This window comes from Thermobia domestica, chromosome 1, assembly GCF_964235325.1.
Source record: "Thermobia domestica chromosome 1, izTheDome1.hap1.1, whole genome shotgun sequence".
Classification (NCBI taxonomy): domain Eukaryota; kingdom Metazoa; phylum Arthropoda; class Insecta; order Zygentoma; family Lepismatidae; genus Thermobia; species Thermobia domestica.
This window is the reverse complement of record NC_137454.1, coordinates 23,726,005-23,745,833: the sequence shown is the minus strand read 5'-3', so window position 1 is coordinate 23,745,833 and position 19,829 is coordinate 23,726,005. Positions and strand designations below refer to the sequence as shown.

The 19,829-nt window shown below is 35.5% G+C and overlaps 1 protein-coding gene across 3 annotated transcripts in view; it reads left to right on the top strand.

The window, feature by feature from the left end:
* Nucleotides 1-19,829, top strand: part of Rab23 (RAS oncogene family member Rab23) — a 364,665-nt gene that overhangs the window by 122,917 nt on the left and 221,919 nt on the right. The window contains exon 1 of one of the 3 annotated variants that reach the window (XM_081755300.1): nucleotides 13,362-13,678. The exons of the other annotated variants lie outside the window; for them this stretch is intronic. The gene's annotated coding sequence lies outside the window, so the exon portion shown is untranslated. Of the gene's footprint in view, nucleotides 1-13,361; nucleotides 13,679-19,829 lie in introns of those variants that run through there. 3 annotated transcript variants of the gene reach the window in all.

Here is a 19,829-nt window from a genome sequence, read left to right as displayed (position 1 = left end):
GGAGCTAGTATGTCTTTTGCCGTAAGTGTATTGTTCATGTTCCTCGGATCTTCAGCTTCCTCTTTTAACTCCAAAGATTTTCTTTCATTTTTCCATTTACAAAAGGTACGGAAAATACCACATTTCCACTAATACCTAAAAATTACAACATAGTCCATTAACACCTAATTACAAAATTGAATATAGAGATATTAAAAGTTTAATTTCTCAATATTTCTTAAATATACTGAAGTATAATAAGGGCGCAAGGTACGATATGCAATTTTGCCATTAACTTTGGAACACAATACCTAGCAATATAGTATCTGTGACTTTACAGACATACGGTTGCTTTCTTGGCGAAATGCTCAACTATATTTGTGCCTAATTGCCGTTCATTTTCTGCAATGCAGGATTCAGTTATTTTTTAAACCGAGAATTGTTGAATCCTATTTTTTTAAGTGAAATTTGTTCCTTTTTTGAGTAGCTGAGAGAGAGATTTGCTATTAAAACGTTCCTTAAAAAAACTTTTGATGTCACTTCTCATGATTTCGATGACCTATCGTCCACATAATAGATCAACCAAGTCCGCAAAACTTTCCCTATATTTGTAATAAGTCCTCACACAACGCTAGTGCAGCCCTTCCCGCTGGTCTATTGGCTACCAGATGCATCTCTGGTGCATACGGTCCTGAGTTCGATTCCTGGTGGCACAACATTAAAATTTGAATGTATTATGGTCCCACGTAAACTGTAGGTCCACGTCTCATACTTCTTGTCAAGCCTTCGTGTTGAAAAGGAACGCTAAACTCCAATCTTAAGAATACGAATAAATTCAAATCTCTATCCATAAGGATAAGAATAAGGATCAACTCAAAACCAACCTTAAGGATAAGGATAAACTCAAATCTCCAACCTTAAAAATAAGGATAAGGGTAAACTCAAAACTCCAACCTTAAGGATAAGAATCAGGAGTAAAAGTGAGAGGGAACTCGGGAAACGTCGTTACCCCACTTCCGCAAAATATCTATGGTTTCCCTCCACTTCCTAAAAAAATATAATGGGCAAAGATAGGCATGGGCAACGATGTGGCGTTATGCGTCTCTCTACCTTTTCAGACCGACTTTTACCCCTGATAAGAATAAACTCAAAATTTCAACCTTAGGGACAAGAATAAGGATAAACTCAAAGCTTCAAACTTAAGGATAAAAATAAACCCAAAACTCCAACCTTAAGGATAAGAATGAGGATAAACTCAACACTCCAATCTTAAGGATAAACTCAAAATCTAACCTTAAGGATAAGGATAAGAATAAGCTCAAAACTCCAACCTTAATGATAAGGATAAACTCAAATATCCAACCTTAAAGATAAGAATAAGGATAAACTCAAAACTCCAACCTTAAAGATACACTCGAACTCCAACTTTAAGGAGAGCTCCTCCGTGGCTAAGCGGTTAGCGTACGCGCCTTTGGCGTGGGAGACCCGGGTTCGATTCCCGGCGGGAGCTCATGTGGTTCGGATTCCACGTTAATCAGTAGGTCCACGTCTCATATAGCCTCGCTGCTGAAAGGGACGCTAAACTAAAAGTCAACTCAACTCAACTCCAACTTTAAGGATAAGAATAAGGATAAACTGAAAAGTCCAATATTAAGAATGAGGATAAGAATAAGGATACACTAAAACTCCAACCTTAAAGATAAACTCGAACTCCAACTTTAAGGATAAGGATAAGAATAAGGATAAACTGAGAAGTCCAATCTTAAGGATGAGGATAAGAATAAGAATAAACTCAAAACTCCAACTTTAAGGATAAGAATAAGGATAAGCTCAAAACTTCAACTTTAATGATAAGTATAAACTCAACACTTCAATCTTAAGGATAAACCCAACCAACTTACCAACCACAATATTAATGTGTTGGTGTTCGTGTAGCGATCCGTAACCGCTAATCGCAATGAGTCTACTATATCGCAACGATGAATGTCCGGCAACGCCTAAATGACAAGAAAGATAATGGCAACCAATTAAAATCTTGTTCTATTATTAAGACTACCTCTTAGTTTTTACAATCAAATATTTAACATGAGTATGAATATCTTTTTGATTAAGTAAAAATACCAACTGCGCTGAAATTCTGATAGAAAAAGAGGAACAAACCCATTGCACATATAACTTGAATTCAACAGGCTATTATTAATCTTTTTGCTATTTCTGCTGTAACCAATTACGATACTTCATAATCTATTACGGACGAACAAAAAATATAGTACATTAAGATAATGAAAAATAAACTGCGTGTTTTATTTCCAATAATGTATTCATTAAGGATGCTGAAAATGTGAAAAGCTGTAAGTGATGTAGTTACCTTAATGCTTGTTTAAGTTGATCGTTATCTGTTGCTAGGATCTAACGGGTAAAAACACTTGTCAATCCATTTGCTGCAGTGTGTTTGGCTAGTGGTCTTTACCCTAAGTGACGCCTTTAAAAAAAGAGAGAGAGAGGGAGAAACACTCTGCTAATATTGATTTTGCGATGGCTGTAGAATTTGTTGGTGATGGCCAGTTGTTAATTTGCTTCTTGTAAAGGTGACAAGTTCTGTGAAACATTTCAAAGATTAATGGTAGAGTCAGGTACATATTTTTTTTTTCCTCTTTAAAGTATACATCCAGATCGTCAGTTGTTTTTCTTTCGTTTTTTAAAATTATTCTTGCCACACTTGTTTTAGAATCTCTTTTATTTTCTCCTGGTTTTAGCAAATCTTTTCTTGATGTGTATGTATGTGTAAATTCTTTAAACATACTACTTCGATGTTTTGTAGAACTTCTGCATTCCGAGATCCATGGAGGTAATTAGCAGCTGGTACTTAATGACGTCATAAATCGTATTCTTGTCTTTTTTAAAAAATTAATTTTTAAGTAGAGTTTGTCATGAGTTAATCATAATGGTTTTCATTGTTTCAGTTTTGTTTACTTGAAAGTAAGTTACAAATCTAAATTTGATTATTAAAAAGTAACAAATCATTCACACAAATAAACGTTTGGACTTTAATATGTGAGGCATTAAGCAAACAATAGAAAATTAAATTAGTTTATTCAGTTAACTTTGGATAGTGGTTACCGCCATTGGTTCACAGTCAAGAGGACCTGGATTCGAATTCATTGCTTATGGATTGGATTGAGTGTTCCTTTCAGCACCAAAGCTGTATGAGTCATATACCTACAGCTTAACATAGGATCCGAGCAATATGAACTTCCACCTTGGATCGAGCCCGAAGTGGTGGCAATTCATCGTGATTGAGGATTTTTTTTACGGTTTTCCCAAATTCCACCAGCAGAATCCTTTAATGGTATCTCTAATTATAGGCCCTGACCGACATCAATTTCCTGTCCAATTGTTGTAATCATTGTTGTTAATTGTTCAATTGTTGTTAATCGCTAAACTTCTAATATAAACGCTGTACAGATTGTACTTATTTATGTAAATAAATTATTAGAAACATTTTCATAAACGAAATAGCGGGGCACGGTGGCTCAGTGGTAGAGCGCTTACCTCTGGTGCGTGGGGTCCTTGGTTCGATCCCTGGTCAAATAAGTTTGTGGTGGACATCATACTCGTCGGTTTACTCAGGGTACTCCTGCTTCCCCCAACTTTCGCATTCCACTAATTCTTTCATCATCATTCACTTGCTTTAATCATCGTCAACCTTAGCCTAATGGGCATAATCGTGGGACGTTAAACTCAAAGATTTTACTTTTCACAAATTAACTAATCACAATATGATTATTAAATTGCCCGGCTACATTGACGAGTCAGTTGCGTTCACAGAATATAATCAAAAAGGAAACACGATCATGTCTTCAGAACATGTGCGATTTTTATTTACGTTTTAATGTAGTAAATCTATATTTTCCATAATATCTTGTAGAAAGAGGGGGAGGTTAAAACCCAGTCACTACTCCTTTCCTTTGCATACGCCACTGGTCATAATCCATAGTTGAATGGTTGAAACCAGGTGCACATCTATAAATTTTTAATTTTTGTTGGGGAGGGGTCACTACATCTATGTAGTATTGAATGAACTATTGTTTTGCAGCCGCAAAGACAATAAGTAATTGTAAAATACTTCCAGCTATATCTTCAGAAAATATAATAAAAGTAGTCTTTACAAGAGTTATTAAGTTGAGTTTAACATCCCGTGCAGCAGCGAGGCTATGTGAGACGTGAACCTATTGATTGATGTGGAACCCGAATTACATGAGTTCCCGCCGGGAATCGAACCCGGGTCTCCCACGCCACAGACACGTATGCTAACCGCTTAGCTGCGAATAGGTTTTATAAAAGAAAGAGTACAGATAAGTGTAAGACCTAATTTTCATGCTACATCAATCACTTCTTTGTTTAATAATTATAGTTTTATTGAGAAAGTGTACAATTGTATGTTGAATTAGAAAGTTTTTTTTTTGGGGGGGGGTACGGACCCAGTGTACCTCTCCGTCCTGTGGGTGCGCGCCCCTGGTTGAGACGAATATTTAGCACAAGTCTAAATTAAAATCATATGAAGGTAAACATTATCGGTGGATGTAAAGTGTTACGTAGTACACTGAAGCTAAGACGAATGCATGTAATATTGACCACTTCTATATATTAATAGACTTACCGATGCAACCATTGAAAATCCAATAGACTGTGCAAAGACATGCAATAAGCTTATAGCCCCCCGGGATCTAACTGCAAACTCGTTGTACATATATAAAGTAAAGTTCATTTTATTTCACGCATTCTTGGTTCAATGACGATTCGATGACTTATGAGTAAACTATTATTATTAATAGCCATATATACATATAAAATATGTTTCAGAGATTGAAGAAAAAAGAAACATAAAGACACTCAATAAACAACCATTGTTATAGCACTTACGTCTATGATAGCTGAAGCCTGTTTACGTTTATGCACCAACAACAACCGTATGAGGAGAAAACATTTTCTCTTCTGGCGTCATAAAAAAGGGATTCCATTCTTTTAAATGTGCATAATCAATTAGCACCTCATATATTTATTCCGGTAAAGATAACGGTTCTTTGACAAATGACTGGGAGATGATTTTTTTTCCTCGGAGGTGAGCTGTAAACCATGTATTCTTTAGTTACCAACTACTACCGTGAGTTGGATAACATATAAGGGAATCAATCATAGAATCAGCAGAATAAAAGAAAAGTGTGTGTTTAGTGGCGTACATAGAATTTCAAGGAGAGAGATTTGAGCACTCAAATTCATATTATTATTATTTAAAATATCAGCTATAATAATAATAATAATAATAATAATAATAATAATAATAATAATAATAATAATAATAATAATAATAATAATAATAATAATAATAATAATAATAATAATAATCATCATCATCAATCACGGAAAAATTGTATGATATTCTGGTCGGAATACCGGCGTGTAAACAGTCATGACATCGCCAGTGACCTAAAATATCCATCACCAGTTTTAAATCATTCGGAGAAAGGTGGCTGGAAGAAAAAGGATTCTTACCCCTATGTTGTATACAACCCACCTTACTGTTTTGAACTTCTGGTTGCAGCATATTTTAGGATATATTTTTCTAATTGGATGTTACCAAAATTATTTAATTTAAAAAAATAATTAATTTTGCGAAATATTTTTAGGCATAAATCTTCCTTGGAAATAGCTTATTCGAATAGTGTAAACCGTATCGAAATATGTCCAATAGTTCTCGAAATAATCGCGTACAACCCTACATACATACATACAGGTCAAAGTAAGAACCTCTTTGTTTTTAAGTCCAGTTAAGAGAATTTCTTCTCGATTGTCTCTAAAACTACGCATGAGGATTTAGATTCACACATAACGTTTTGTTCAGTTTAGTGATGAAATGTAAGATTTATATATGCTTCATTTTTATACATATTTTTTTTCAATAATATTAGTGAATTTATGAAATAGGAGCATATTCGTTAAATTGGTTTTCGAGAGCATCGCTTTTTTTTTAATTTTTCACTATCTTCTAAATGTTTGGAGGAGTATGATACCACAAATTTCTGGGAAGTTTCATAAAATTTGAAATTTGGGTTGATATCTTGAACGCTATGATCCTTCAGATTTTTCCACATACCGCTGACATACATTTTTTTAAAGTATATTTTTTGAGAATTGTAAAACGTACAAATCCGTTCAAATATCATGATTCAAATTAAAAAAAAAAAAAACTTTTCTTTATCCTTTTTTTTGACAAAAAGTAAAACGTATATGAAGGATCAACATAACGAAAACGTCAACGCTTCAAGTAACATCAGTAATAAAGCAATATTCTTTTCGTATTTCATTTAATTTCTATTAAAGATGTCTCTACATCTTGCATCTCATCATTAGGAGTAAATCAAGCTGTAATAGTTTCAGAAAATGAATTTGAGAAATTTACACGCTACATGAATTGCAATACATATAAAAAAAAATACTTAGGTTAGGCATAAAAAATGACAACTCTGTATCCGAATTGTCAAACCCAACTCTTCTTTAAGATCTGAAACCTGGAGGTGGTGGCTCTGGATATCAACTGCATTTTTTCAGATAAAGTATCTCCAAATATTTTGTATAGTTTTTTTTAAATGCTATAAATTATCGATTTGGTTATTTTCTATTACAAATTTAATTTTTAAATTTTTATATTTACGAAAATTTCCAAAGATGTACTTATTTCTCAATTGAATGAAAGGATTACAAAGATCTTGGATAGCGAGACTATCCATGGCTTTAGATTGATTATTTTAACAAAAGAAACACTGACCAATATAGTGGATTTGAAGTTTTGGTCAGTGTTTTTCTTCTTCTTCTTCTTCTTCTTTTTTTTTTTTTTTTGTTAAAATAATACAAAGATCTGTCAATTACCTCTAATGACACAATGACAGTAAGCAAGTACACTTAAAAGTTAAAAAAAAACAGAAGAAACTACAAACTTAAAACGTACAAAGTAAAAATTTACAACAAAAATCTTATAAACTAAATAAAAATACATGCACAAATCAATTTTGAAAAAGAAAAAGTTTCATAAATTTAAATTCTGTCATTTTTTTTTTTTTATCAGTGAGTATCTTTTCTATGGTACTGTTTAATGTGACGACTGCTGAAGTTGAGATTTCTTTTTTTTAAGTTTTGCAAGAAATTTTGCAGGTTCTTGTCATTCGTCGTAAATTGATAATAGTGGATTTTAAAAAGAAACTGAAAATAATTATAAAAATTTTGCAAGTTCTTTTGATTTCATTGCTAGTTGAATCAACAGACTATTTTTATTTTTTAAAAAAAAACTCAAATTCAATAGTCGTTACACTAAACGATATTATAAAAAAAAATAATCTAAAAAAAACTGAAGACAGTCCTCAAACAAGTTTCAACGAAAACAAACAATGAAGTTTAGAACAAAAGAAACATTGATAAATTTCTTTTAAAATGTAAAAAGTTTATATCATTTCAACCAGTTTTCTGCAGATACAATGTTTTTGCTTTTTTTTTTAACTTCTCATGTCAACAACTTATCAAATGCGTATAAAGTTCTTATATTATTTCTTTTACTACAAGTGCTGTAAATACCACATTAATTGCTATTAAATACGATAAATACTTTTGTAAACATTGATCATACTGGAAAGACCTACAAGAAAATTGTAATATATATTGTAGCAGATATATTCAAAACTGGAATAAAAAGAGTTGTTAAAGCAGAATCTTCATCTCAAACGCTTGAAGGAAAAGAAGAAAAATATAGTTTGAATCTGAGTTATTTTCTCTCTTTAGAGGTGTTTCGTTGGCTCCATAGGGAGTGCGTTTAATAGTACAGAATAGATCTACCCAAAGATCTCTTAACATTTTCTGACACCTACATATCCACTACTTCCCCCCCCCCAAAAAAAAAAAACATACAGAAACTACTTGTAGAGATAGTAGAGCACTGTACGGTACACATTACCGACATTCTTTGAACACCTCCAGATGTTACATATTCACCATATTCATCCCTTGTAGATACTGTGTTCTCCAAGCATGCATGTACAAAATGTGAAACTGTATGTCATCACTTCGTTTTCGAACTGTTTGCCGAGAACAAGTGTTTTAAATATGTCATACTAAGTACTGTTTTTAGAAAAGTAATGCTTTTGGGCACGCGAAGCACACTTTATAAACACTGTTTCATCAAGTTTCCCCTCAACTATCTGTACTAAAAGTGTTTCAATGGTATTTTATTTATTTATTTATTTTTTTTTTTTTTTGCAGTGTACGTAAGAGAAGGCGTAACCTTTTGAGCCTCTCACATTTTCTCTCGTATGTGAAATTCTCTGAAACAGACTTTCTTAGCGCACTTTTCCTCATACTAGGGAAGGCCACAATTTTTCGAAAAATACCTTTCCGAAAATGAAAAACAAAAAAATTTTCGAAAAAAGTTTTTTTTAAAAAAACAATTTTTTCGGAAAATGAAAAAAGTTTTTTTTTCGAAAAACGGTAAATCGAAAAATGAAATATCCGAAAATCGAAAAAAGAAAAGATTTTTCGTAAAAAGACCATCTCTAGCGCACACTAGAGTATGTAGGACTCCGACACTGAATCTCTATGAGAAAGGATCCAATGCTTAAAATGGATCCAGCCTAATACTATTTGAATTATTTGAATATTGAATATTCGACCAATTATTCAAATCACGATTAGTCGAAGAATCCATTGGTCCGAATCACTACTCACGTATTGTCCGAAGTCCTACCCTTACTGGGAATCGGAGCAAAAAAAAAAAAAAATGCACGTTAAGCATGAAGGAACGCTCATAATGTTGGCCACGAAATGAGACGAGAAATGCCTTTTCAAATTCGAGACGAGACGAATAATTTCTCGAATATCGTGGGCGACACTAGTTCACCCAAGTCTTAGATCTCAAGCACTGTTTTTAGTGTTACATAACTCATAATATAAAAACTATAAATATACAATTGTACGAACGTCATGAAAAGCATTTATCAATATTTAAAGATAGGCAATTCATTAAACAATATAATCTGATAATAAATATGGTTTTAATATTCTTGTATCATACCCTCCGTAGACCTCTTGTGACGTGGAAGGATCCTGATAACTTTTAGATGAAATTAAGAAAAACGTGGGCATAAATATTTTGTGCATAAATTTACATAATTAAACGAGAGAAAATTCGTGACGAAACGAGAAGACTTTTTCTGAGAGTAGGAAAAGGATTTTCCGAGATTCGAGAAGAGACGAGATTTCTACAAAAGTTTACGAGACGAGACGAGACGATAAAATCTCATTTTTTGTCTCGTCTCGTTTCGCGGACAAGACTAGGCACTGCTTCTTCTGAGCCTCTTTTCACACTTAGCTGGAGTCGTCGTTTTGGATCGCTGTTTTCAACTTGTTTCTATCTTGTATCACATCCGCTGTGACCAAAGGTGCCCGAACTCATCAGGTCGGCGCTCATGAGATCGGAACTCACGCTCACTCGACCTCACCTTCACGAAATGAACGTGAGGTTGAGTGAGCGCGAGTTCCAAATCATGATGTAAGCGTGAGGTTGAAAGGATGTTGTGAGTGTGAGGTCGAGTGAACGTGATGTCGAAAAGATGTGAGTGTGATTTCGAGATGATGCTATGAACGTGAGGTTGAGTGAGCATGAGGTCAAAATGATGTTGTGAGCATGAGTTTGAGTGAGGTTAGTTAAAAGTGGGCACCTTTGGTCGAGATGATGCTATGAACGTGAGGTTGAGTGAGCATGATGTGAGTGTGAGGTTGAGTGAGCGTGAGTTCGAAATGATGTGAGCGTGAGTTTGAATGAGGTTAGTCAAAAGTGGGCACCTTTGGTCGAGATGATGCTATAAACGTGAGGTTGAGTGAGCATGATGTGAGTGTGAGGTTGAGTAAGCGTGAGTTCGAAATGATGTTGTGAGCGTGAGTTTGAGTGAGGTTAGTCAAAAGTGGGCACCTTTGGTCGAGATGATGCTATGAACGTGAGGTTGTGTGAACATGATGTCCGGTTGACGATGTGAGTGTGAGGTCGAGTGAGCGTGAGTTTGAAATGATGATGTGAGCGTGAGTTTGAGTGAGGTTAGTCAAAAGTGGGCACCTTTGGCTGTGACACCACACTGCACCATATTGTTCTTAAAACAATCGCCCCATTTCTTCTTTGGTCGGTCTCGGGCTCGTTTCCCATTCAACACTAGGCACTGAAGAGCAAACTAGAGAAAAATCATAAAAGCTCATCGTAATACATTAAATCAACCAATCGCAAATAGTATATCAATTAAATACATTTTAGTCACAATTCTTCCAAGTTGACATCGTCCTTATTGAAATCTTGCAAGCGAGATTAAATATTGATCTGCGTTACAAAAGGTATTTCCAAGGATGTTATAAATAGAGGATCTGCCCATACGTATCTTCATCCTATTAAATCGATGAAGCCAAAAAAAACAACCGAGCATCGGCACGTCTGATTGGCTACTCTCGTTTCTGCCATCGTCTGATTGGCTACTTTCGTTTCCGCCATGATTGTTGGCTCAAAACATTGCGATCCTATTGGGCGGAGTGGGCAGAGTAGGGGTGGCGAAACTGTGACGTATGGCTTCAAGATTTTGTTGTAAGGGCAGATCCTCTATTTTATAAGATCCTTGTGTATTTCAGTGTTTTAACTCCAAGTTAAATTGACTTCCGATAACCAAGATGGCGAAATGTGCACTCACGTTTTACTACTTCATTTGTACCAGCACTCCAGAAATAAAGGTATCTTTATCTAAACTTCAGCTTTACGGTTTCCAAACCTGTCACCAATCGCGTGTGTCTAATTGAAATCATAAGTAAAGTATACCGTCAAATGGGGTGAATAGAAACATGGGGGTGAATAGAAACAAAACTCCCAGATTAGTTTTGGATTTATCTGGACGATAAATTAATCAAGAAAACTGAAATTTCTTAACATAGTCTTATACGGCTAAAGTGGCCAGGGCAGAGTCAAAATGTTTTACTGAGTTGGGAACACTGAGGTAGACGGCAGTAGCATTAATGTGTTACTGAAATCTTACACGGTATTTTAGCGCTCCTTAAACTTTCTTGGTAAGTATGACATTTTCATATTTGTTGCATTTGAACATATGCCTATTTTGTAGTTTGTTGTTTCATTTACTGACGTTCATAGTAAAAGTTTTCCTTTTGTAAATTATTTTTAATCAAAATTTAACTTTACTGGGTTATTGTTATGATTTTTAATTAGTGGGGTGAATAGAAACACTTCTTGGGAAATTCTTGAAATTCCTTAAGGAGTGGAAATTTCTTGAGGAGCAGAAAAAAGGACCTGATAGGAATGTATCAACCATCTCTAAGAACAAATTTCCAAGTCTTCTAAAAAAAAAAAAAAAAAAAAAAAAATGAAACTGAAGAAGGAAAATATCAGGGCTGTATTTGAAAAGTGTGGAATTTTTCCCCTTTGTCGAGACCAAATACTGAGGATGCTGCCAAAAAAAGACAATGAACGAGAAGAAACAGAATAGCAAAAGTCATCTCAGACTGTAAACCGTTCCCTTATGGATCTTCTCAGGAGCATGAGAGAAGATGAAAAAATTAAAGAAGGGAAGAAGAGAGTACGAATAGATGTTTCTGGTAAGAGTTTTGGTTTGTTTTCTGAAAACGATACATTTTCATCAAATCACAACTCAACCTACCTTTGTATTGTCGGAAGAGGAGAAAGACAACACTCCAGAAGACAACATTCCAGACGATCACGAACTAGATGATGGTTTTCTAAAGCTGGTGATTTTGCTGTGGTAAAATGAGAAGCTAAAACTCGATGAGACTATTCAGCACCCAAGTGCGAAAATGGGAACATGATGCATATGTGGGAGTGTTTTATAAGAGAGCACATAAACAATGAAATTTTCAGAACGAAACTGTTGGGTTTTATTAGGAGCTCGTCAGCACGCTTTAAGTATATGATAACTTTCGGGCCCCTTCGTGGTTAAGCGGTTAGCATACGCGCCTTTGGCGTGGGAGACCCGGGTTCGATTCCCGGCGGGAGCTCATGTAGTTCTGATTCTACGTTAATCAGTAGGTCCACGTCTCGTATAGCCTCGCTGCTGAACGGGACGTAAACCTCAAAATCAACTCAACTCATGATAAGTTTCCCTGATGATTTCAGTGGTTTAAATCTTATTCAAATATCATCAAAACTATATGGTCGTTTATGTTGTACATTGTATTGTTTTATAAGTTTGTAACTTATGTAATACTGGTCTTATTGAACTAATATCTTGCAGGTATCAAATAAATAGTTCGTTTCAACAAATACGCTATTTCTTTTTTACCTTTCCAATAGTATAAAAGAAACAATAGTGAAAATAAAGTAATTGTTTCTATTCACCCCATGGGTGGGGGTGAATAGAAACATTAAGAAAAATCAAGGTGAAGAAAAGTGGAGTTGATAAATTAATATGACGTTTACTGAAATTCATTAGCATATTAAGACCTTTCTTTTGGAATAATCTGATACGCGAAATCTTTAACATTACCAGACTTATATTCTCATACAGCCAAAAATGTGTTTCTATTCACCCCATTTGACGGTATTATAAATTACTCCTTTTTCTCTGGGTATTAACTGCAAATTAATACCTAACTATTGTGAATTTGTTTCCGATATGAGTGGAAGTGAAAGTTTAATAAAGTTACACATTTTACGAGTAATTGCGGAATTAAATGGCAGTTTCATATTGCATATTGATGATTTTTTAATAAAAAATACTTCCTCTTCCTAACATTTTATTGTATGATACTTTGAAATACGTAATGTGATACCCTTCTGGTTTCCTTTTTGTAACTTATAGCCATACTCATTTCCTGTTAAGAAGATTTGACATTTTTGCGTTTTCCCCCTTACTTTTGTTATATTACTTAAAATACAGTTATGGTCATATAGTTTTTGTTTTGGGACACGCCTTTTTTTAAAAAAGAAGAAGAAGAAGAAGATAACGACCATTTCAATGAACAGAAAGAATTGTTCTTTTTCCGAATCGTCAAAAGAAGACAAAAGAGTACGCAAAATGTTTTTAAGCGGACAAGAAATTTCGTTAGTGTTTTGTTTTTCAATGATGCCAGAACTGGGCGGGAATTAACAGAATCATGGGTAAAAGGGTTTTATACACAATCTCTTGTGAGCATTTTCTTCTCTCTCTCCTTTTTTTCTCTTCCTCCTGATTCATCTGATGTGAAAAGTGAGAGAAAATGGTGGGAACGTTCTTCCGTTGTGCACCCACAGAGAATCTTAAGAGCGCCAGTTATGACTCGGTGGTCGTTATATGCGTACAGAAGAGCTTCTAGCGAACAGATTACCAACGAAGCAACCTGGCTGGAATAGATAACTCACTCACTGTGTTGATTTCATGTTTACCATTCAGTGTAGTCGATGTCATAAGTAGCTTTGGCTACGACAGTTTTCAACCGTTGCACTCACGTTTGTGCAAGTATTTGTGTATTCTAGTCTCTTCTGAAGTGATTTCGTGTATTACAACCCGCTATTTTGATCAGTTTTTGTTAGTTCTTTTTTTAAGTGAAGTTTTTTTTTTAGTGATTGTGTGTGTGCATATGTCCTTGCAGTGTCACATTAGCAAGGACCTCTTAAACGGTGAGTACTGTGTAACAAGTTGATAGGAATAACGTAAACTTTCCAAAGTGCATAAAGTTTTTTTTTTCTATACTTAAAGAGAATATTATATTACTCACTGCAAATTTAGTTCAGCTACCCGTTAAACTAAATGATGGAGCATTTTTATATTTTTTTAAAAAAATCTGGGTTTGATTTTATAGCTTGAAGTGTTCAATTTTCTTTCGATTTTTAGGAACGATATATGAGTGCAGGAGCGGTCGAAAACGATTAGTGCAATCGGGATGACCCGGCTTCGAATCTTGTAATCGATCATTCTGACCGAAATTTCCCTGTTTTCCTTTAGTTCCATTTCCTCCGAATGCAGGAATGACGTCTTTAAATACAGATCTTTGATAGCTTCTTTCCAGACTCCGTCCTAAGTTTCGTTGCTAATTGTTTCTAAGGAAAGTGACTCCATTTATGTGTCTGGAAATTTGTTAATAATCTTTAAAAAATAAAATGGCGTTGTTCGTTGGTGAGATTAAAGTTTAACGTCCCTGTTAGCAGCGATGCTATATGAGATGTAGACCTATTGCTTAATGTGGAATCCGAACCACATGAGCTCTCGCCGGGAATCGAACTCGAAATCGACGTTGTCTGTTACATCATCTCGAGGAAACGTGTTAACCATTGGAAATGAATTTTCCAACATAGCTTGAGTTTTCTTTTTATTTAAATCATGTCATTTTGGTTAAAATGCGTATCTTAAGGGAGGGGAGCAAATGATTTAAATTGTACAAGTAAAGTATCTCAGCAACTTTTCAAGTTAGGGAGGTGAAACTTGATACACAAACTCTGTATTAAAAATAAGTGGATGATGTTCCTGCACTTTTGAAAATTCTGCTTGTAAAGAGGAAAGGAGAGTCTCTGGTTCTATCCCCGTCCACGTAAGTCTGTGGTGGACAACATCGTGTCCATGGGTTTTCTCGGGGTACTCCCCGTTTCCTTCAGTATTCTCATTCCACGGATTCTTCCATCGTCACTCACTTGCCTTAATCATTCATATCCCTTATCCTAACGGGCATAATCATCCATCTCCCTTATCCTAACGGGCATAATCATTCATCTCCCTTATCCTAACGGGCATAATCATCCATATCCCTTATTCTAATGGGCATAATCATCCATCTCCCTTATCCTAACGGGCATAATCATCCATATCCCTTATTCTAATGGGCATAATCATCCATATCCCTTATCCTAACGGGCATAATCATCCATCTCCCTTATCCTAACGGGCATAATCATCCATCTCCCTTATCCTAACGGGCATAATCATCCATATCTCTTATCCTAACGGCCATAATCATCCATCTCCCTTATCCTAACGGGCATAATCATCCATATCCCTTATCCTAACGGGCATAATCATTCATCTCCCTTATCCTAATGGGCATAATCATCCATCTCCCTTATCCTAACGGGCATAATCATCCATATCCCTTATTCTAACGGGCATAATCATCCATATCCCTTATCCTAACGGGCATAATCATCCATATCCCTTATCCTAACGGGCATAATCATCCATATCCCTTATTCTAATGGTCATAATCATCCATATCCCTTATCCTAACGGGCATAATCATCCATATCCCTTATTCTAATGGGCATAATCATCCATATCCCTTATCCTAACGGGCATAATCATCCATATCCCTTATTCTAATGGGCATAATCACCCATATCCCTTATCCTAACGGGCATAATCTTTCATCTCCCTTATCCTAATGGGCATAATCATCCATATTCCTTATCCTAATGGACATAATCATCCATATCCCTTATCCTAACGGGCATAATCGTGGGACGTTAAGCTGAATGATTTATAATATCACTGACAGAGTTTAAGCAGCGTTTACCAACATTTATCATATATTGGGAACAGTTTGAGATATCAAATTGCTGTAAACGGCATTATAGGTCTATATGTTAATCTGATGATAAATCATAATGAGCCCCTTGTGAAGGTTTGTGTGTTCGAAAGTTTCGTCGATTCTTTATCTACTAGTTTAGAAGTTACAGGGCATTTTCAAGTTAATTAGTCCATTCTATAGAGTCTGTATTAAATCATGTACTGTTATAGGGACAAGTAAGACAATTTCAATGGTTCTATTTTTTCTCTTTCAAAAGTACACCTTTTTTCGTGACTACAATAAATGATTACTTTACGTTTGGAAAGTAGACTTCTGAAATATGACTGTCTATTCCTTCCAACTCGGAGTCATTCTTGCTTCAACAGCTCAAGATGGAGTTTCACATTTTATATGGTATTGATTGATACTCAACCCGTCTTGGCAAATGCATATATGCATATAATACATAAAATAAGTAAAAGAAGCACCTACATACTGTTCTATGGGTCGATCACAATCCATTCCACCTAATAACTCAATTTTACGGGAAGTGATGCTTACCATTATGTTCACGCGAGTCACTTATATACCTTATAGAAATAAATCCACTGACTGACTCACTGATATACTCACCAACAGATCTCCGAAACTACTACGCGTAGAACCTTGAAATTTTGGGAAAATGCTCCCCTTGCGACCTATGCTGTAGATAAAATGAGATTTTGTGAAATATATATATCCTAAGGGGTAATGGTCGGGGTTTGAACGATTTTTTTTTTTTTTTTTTTTTAGTTTGCTAGATATCCGAAACTATTAGACGTAGAACACTTGAATTTTGACTAAATGTTGTTTCTGCAGCCTAGATTGCAAACACGAAAATAAGAGGAGGCTTTGGCCATTGCGCATCCTTATGCGGGGGATTTGGGTACTAATATATATGACATGAAGAGACTAAAAATATTGTACGCGGTAATATGTGGGGTATATGCTAGTTTGAGATTTTTTTTTTAAATAATAGCTGATTAGCTATGTTGTAATTGCATGTTTACTTATAATTGAGATTTGCTATTTTTTTCCCTTATAGGAAAACTTATTAGTTGTTAAAGATGAGTGCAAACAGTCCAAATTAAGGAACAATATCTTTTCGAAGCTTGTTCCAGTGTTATTTTACAATACGCTACAAATCCGAATGATTTATTTCTTTGATTTGATGTGTAACATCTCTTTCTGCAGCGAGGCTATATGAGACGTAGACCTACAGCTTTATATGTGATTCTAACCACATGAGCTCCCTCCGGGAATTGAATCCGGGTCTCCCACCAAAGGCACGTACGCTAACCGCTTAGCCACGAAGGACCTCACAAAACCAAATGAATAAAAGTCTGTATATTAAATGCAATACTGTTTTTGTATAAAAATATTTGTGCATATCAGGTACACAAAACATTGTCCTAATTCTGTGTGCCAAAAGCTAGAAGAGGCATTATGGAATACCTCATGACTATGCTTTCTCTTCAAACTTTATTTTCTTATGAAAACATATCAATACTTCATACGCCAATTTAGTACTTATACAAGCGTATTCCACACGTACAAGTTATTACGCACGCAAGAAGACAAGCATAAGAGATCCATCCAACTTTACAAAGGATCCGACACTTATGTCTCAACTTGGTGATTCACTGTCTTCCTAAACTGTAGTTCCAATCTAATGTTTCGCAGATTTTTCATTGATCTTATAAATATGTGGTGTCTTAATTCCAAACGACATTTTCTTGTTTTTCTCATTCTTTATAACCCACATATACTGGGTTTGTTTTTAGCGTCCTTTGCAACAGCGAGGATATATGAGACCTGAAATTGCATCTTAAAGTGCGTTCCGAACCATATGAGCTCCGCCGGGAATCGAACTAGGTCTTTCACGCCAAAGGCGCGTACGCTAACCGCTGAGCAGCTAGGAAACTCCCTACACATATTGTATTATATAGATAATGTATAGTATGAATCATAAGGACCTGATTCCTGTATATCGCTCTTGGAATTAGACGCGTAATACAACACAAAGATGACCGTTATTGAAATATAATGTTGAAAATTGCTCTAAAGGCTAGAAGAGGTGTCTGTACAATTTTCGCAGGTGAAGGTCCATGTTGTCATCTTAGTTTCTTTTCCCTTTTAGAGAGCAGTTGTTGTCACTTGTCCTCAGTAGCGGACCCACAAGGGTAATTGCATGGAGCGAATCGCCTTCTGGACGATGAATGTAGGCTCAAAAAAAAAAAATAAATAAATAAAAAAAATACTGAATTGTAATATGTTGCTAAATAGCTGAACTTAGAAGAAAAATGTAGCCTTTGATGGGGAGGAAAAGGGGGGGGGGACGCTGACTCAGTGGTAGAGCGCTTACCTTTGGTGCGTGGGTCTCTGGTTCAATCCCCGGCCAAGTAAGTTTGTGGTGGACAACATCTTGTCCGTGAGTTTTTTCGGGGTACTTCCGTTTTCTACCACATTTTCATTCCACCGATTCTCCCATCATCATTCACTTGCCATAATCATCCGTCCCCCTTAGCCTAAAGGGTATAAGCGTAGGACGTTAAACTAAAGATTTCGTTTCATTTCATTTTTGATGGGGAAGAGCGTTTCCTCCACTACTCTTGCTCTGGATCCGCCACTGTTTTCCCTTCCTGTCAACTGCAGCAATGCAAATATTCAATCCGCTATCCTGAAAAGTTGTGTTATTATTATTATTATTATTATTATTATTATTATTATTATTATTATTATTATTATTATTATTATTATTAAAGGAGCGATATAAGTTCTCATTTTGCATTTTATTCAGGAGAGAAATGTTTGGTTATCAATTGGGTACAAGTATTATTCTTTATTCTGTCCTTTCCTGTACGAATGATATCTGCAGACAAGAGCCTACTTTCTTCCTTATGCAGTTTCTTATAATCTTGTGTGTGTCTGTCTGTCATCTTTTATGCATTTCTATCATGTTCATTTCTTGATATTGTTATTACCTTGAATGAACTGATAAGTATGTATTGTGTAAAGCTCTAAACCAAAGTCTTAAGTACAGCTAATGATCATCTTAGTAAACTGTCGTAAGTTTTCCTGTTGATGTCTCTCTCTGGCTTTGTAAACAATATTCCTAAACCAAGTGCAGATTAACGTCTAGGCTGAGCAGCATGAAACCCAGGATGATCTGCATCTTAGAGAGATGGCATTTTTCTCTCTCTCCATATGTATTACTTAATAAATTAATTTCAATTTATTGTATTAGAAATTTTCCGTGTGGACGTTTCTGCGTTACAGAGTGTATGATATGCTTTTCCCTTTTTGGGTGATCCTGTCCTATAAACATGTATTGAACAATAAAACTTCGTAAAACCCGTGATTGATCCATTATCGACGACAATTTGGCCAGTCTAACTTGCAACAAAGCCTAAAACGCTCGATGAAAAATAAAAGGGTCTTCATGTATTAAAACAGAATGGGTATCTAAAAACTATCTAACTCTATGGCGTATGGAACCCAGAGGTTCAATGCTGCATTCACGAAAGCTCTCCATTGACTTCTATTCATAGTCAACTGAATCTAGTTTCTACTTCATATTCCTATTTCTGCGAGATCTATTTTAATATTGTCCTCCGTTCTGTGCCTAGGTCTTCCTAATGGCGGTTTTTCGATTGGACTTCCAGCTAAAACTGAAAGCCTTAATACTTTCTTTTATTCTGGATACATGACCTGCCTACCTGAGCCTCCTAGATTTGATGATTCTAATAGTGTTTGGTAAATGGTATAAATTATCCAGTTTCTCGTTATGAAGTTTCCGCCATTCCCCATTCCCGTTCCTCTTGGGTCCGAATATTCGTCTCAGGATCTTGCTCTCAAATACTTTCAGTCTACATTCTTCCCTCAGAGTAAGCGACCATGTTTCTCAACCATAAAAGACAACAGACATGATTATTTTTTTTAAATAGATTTTAAGCTTCAAATTGTAATAAGTATCCTGCAGCTTCAAATTCAATAAGTTGAAATACTTATGCTCGTCCTAGCTATGAGGAAGTATAACCTAAATTGCAGGAGGGTGTTAATTTGGCCCTGCTGTTAGGCCGACCACATATTGACTAGAGGCAGCATAGGTCATCCGAGGCTGAGGGAGGATAGAGGGGATATAGAGAGAAAACTCTGAGTCCATTGAACGCGTGTCTCGATCATACCCCTTGTCTAGTACCTGCCAGAGTGAATATGCACTATGAGCTTTGTTT